Raw genomic sequence first — 3,019 nt, 5'->3', positions numbered from 1 at the left:
GGCGAACCAAATGGGACGCCGGTCTTGTTCCCTGTAGCTGAGCTAGCTAGGGGTAGGGTAATGATGGCCCCCCTGTGACGTGGTCGGTCTGAGCCCGAGGTCGGGCGAGGCGGAGGCTCCTCCGAGGTCGAGGTTGAGTCCAAGCCCCGGGGGTCGGGCGAGGCGGAGCCTGTCGTCCGAGGTCGAGGTTGAGTCCGAGCCCCGGGGGTCGGGCGAGGTTGAGTCCATGCATGCCGTGCGTCGATTCTAGGCTCCGTCCGGATGCCGGCGGCGCTGTGCGGCGTCGTCGGGTTCAAGCCCACCGCCGGGCGCCTCTCCAACGCCGGCGTCCTCCCGCTCAACTGGACGGTCGGCATGCCGGGGATCCTGGCGGGGACGGTGGAGGACGCGCTCATGGCGTCAGTCATTCGTCGCCACACGCCTTGTTTTCTTTCTTCTTCCTTTCTTTCTCCAATTGCTACTGAATCTGAATGAATCTCACCCATCTTTTTCTTCCAGCTACTCGGCGATCGTCGACCAGTCCCAGCCGTCCTACTTGCGGGTGAATCCCAGCTCCCTTCTTTCTCTGCTGAATCTCATCTCTACTGTACCTGTCGTCTCCACCATCCGACTGACGGGGCGAGTGCTTGCCACCTGCAGCCGGAACTGAATCTTCCTCAGCTCGGCTCCACACTCTCCATCGGCAACATCAAGCTCGCCAGATACGGAAAGGTTAGCAGCATCAAAGCTCGCCAGATAAGGATGTGACGACGCCATCGTCTGCAATGAACGCATGCATAGCATTACTTTGACGACCGCTGGTTGCCGCAATTTTTTTTGTTTTTGTTTTTTGCAGTGGTTCAATGACAGCGCCGAGGACATCAGGAGCTGCTGCGACAAGGCGCTGCAGGCGCTGCGCGCGAACTACGGCTGGCAGGTACGGCCGGCGGCGGCGAGAGGGTGGCTGTGGCTGTGGTTGATTCAATTCGATCACCTGATGGAATGCCTGCGTGCGTGCACATGTAGACCGTGGACGTGACCATCCCGGAGGTGGAGGAGATGCGGCTGGCGCACTACGTCACCATCGGCTCCGAGTGCACGACGTCGCTCGCCAAGTACCTGGACAAGCTGTAAGGATCGAGCTCGATCTCATACGAATTGGTTCACTACTGTACTGACCTAGCTGAGAGGCTGAGACCTCCGAGAATGACCTCTGCTGACGGCGCGTATGTACTGGGGCTGTGGTGGCACTGGGCAGCAAGAGGTCCGAGATCGGCTGGGACGCGAGGGTGGCGCTCAGCGTCTACGGCTCCTTCAGCAGCAGGGCGTACCTGAACGCGCAGCGGCTCCGGTGCGTGCGTGAGCTAAGCTAGCCGATGGCGGCGGCGTCGATCCTGCGGTTGCAGTCAGTGTGCCGTGCCCACTGACGTACTGTTCCGTTCTTGCGTTGTTCAGGAACCGTCAGATGTACTTCCACAAGCAGATCTTCAAGGCCGCGGACGTCATCGTCTCGCCGATGACCGGGTACTACTACTACCTTCTTCTTCAGCTCTCTCGTCACACTTCACATGTAAAAATGGTGTAATGGAGCTCGCATCCTTCCGTTTCTATCAAGTGTGACTGCGTACCCGCTGCAAGACGACGCGCTCAGCACCGGGGAGCTCGACTACATAAACGGAGGTACGTCCGCATCCCTCTGCACCGATCGATCTCATTCTCACCACCCATGTAGCGCTGCATCAGTGGAGTGCATCCATCCTGACTGGCTCACTGCTCGTAACTGCATGCAGCCGCGCTGGTCCGGTACTCCATAGCCAGCAACTTCCTCGGCCTGCCGGCCATCACCGTCACCGTCGGCTACGACAGGGGCGGCCTCCCCATCGGCCTCCAGTTCATCGGCAGGCCGTGGGCCGAGGCCACCCTCCTCCACGTGGCCTTCGCCACGCAGCAGGCGTGCGCCAAGGAGTACAAGAAGCCGCCGGTGTTCTACGACCTCCTCGGCAAGCAACAGGACTGAGGTCAGCGACGCACCGCCGCCGCCGGCGAGCGAGCGAGGGTCCACCATATATGTATCCGTGGGGGTCGATCGGAGGAGAAGAGACAATTGTTGTCATGTATACCTTCATTCTCGAATCATTCTCGAACATTTATCGTTAACTACTAGTTCATTCTTAAATTAAAATACGGTAAATAAAAAAGAATTGAGGTCGTACATAATCTGAGAAGAGAGAGAGAGAAATTTCACTCACTAGCGGTACATCATCAGACTCGGCGGCACAAAATCCTGTCCGGATACATATTGTTGTAACAGTTACGCAGTAAAGGTTCTCTTTCAAGTGTTTTTTTGTTTAAAAATAAAATACAAATTCAAATCCCCGTGACGACCCCGTCCAAGAGAACATATACGTGTATGTGAGGTATAGGTGTACATTTGTGCTGTGCCTAATAGGCCGGCCCAAAGCACACAATTTCTGGCACGGCCCATATCTGGCACGGCCCAACCTAATTGTGGGCCTGGGCCGGCACGGCCCACATTGTGGGCCGTGCCTGGGCCTCAAGTCAAGCCCACGGGCCGGCCTGGCACGGCCCATTTAACTAAGGCACACCGAGGCCCACTAAATATAGACTCAGTATTTAACTAAGGTCCGTCAAAGCCCACATGACTAGCATAACTTGGAGAATCTAAAGCTTCATTAAGCCATCGAGAACCAATACCTAGATATGGATAGTGAATAGTGATGATGATCATTGTATATGTATTCTGTATGAATGTATAGTACTCAATTAAACACTAAACAGAGAACTGAATATTATTTGTGAGCTAGTTGTAATATTTTTTTCTTTCTGACCAAAGGTTTATAATGTGCATCCACAAAACATCTTAGTTTTATTTTGGTCATATATATATTATACTTTTTGTTGATGTATTACTGTTGTATGTATATGGGCCGGTCTGGCACATTAAGGTATTTTGGGCTATTTGGGCCGGCCTAGCACACATAACTAATTGTGGGCCGTGCCGTGGGCCGATGACTGGGCA

The 3,019-nt window shown here is 54.7% G+C and overlaps 1 pseudogene across 1 annotated transcript; it reads left to right on the top strand.

Annotated features, from left to right (window-relative positions):
- Nucleotides 1-249: 249 nt before the first annotated feature.
- On the top strand, nucleotides 250-2,204 carry LOC109943165 (fatty acid amide hydrolase pseudogene; annotated as a pseudogene). The gene is made up of 9 exons (NR_163460.1): nucleotides 250-398; nucleotides 499-541; nucleotides 640-711; nucleotides 836-916; nucleotides 1,006-1,109; nucleotides 1,238-1,330; nucleotides 1,435-1,503; nucleotides 1,595-1,659; nucleotides 1,770-2,204. The product of NR_163460.1 is annotated as a fatty acid amide hydrolase pseudogene (transcript).
- Nucleotides 2,205-3,019: the final 815 nt, after the last annotated feature.

Source organism: Zea mays, chromosome 10 (genome assembly GCF_902167145.1).
Source record: "Zea mays cultivar B73 chromosome 10, Zm-B73-REFERENCE-NAM-5.0, whole genome shotgun sequence".
Lineage (NCBI taxonomy): Eukaryota > Viridiplantae > Streptophyta > Magnoliopsida > Poales > Poaceae > Zea > Zea mays.
The sequence above is the reverse complement of the archived record's forward strand: the minus strand, read 5'-3'. Positions and strand labels throughout refer to the sequence as shown.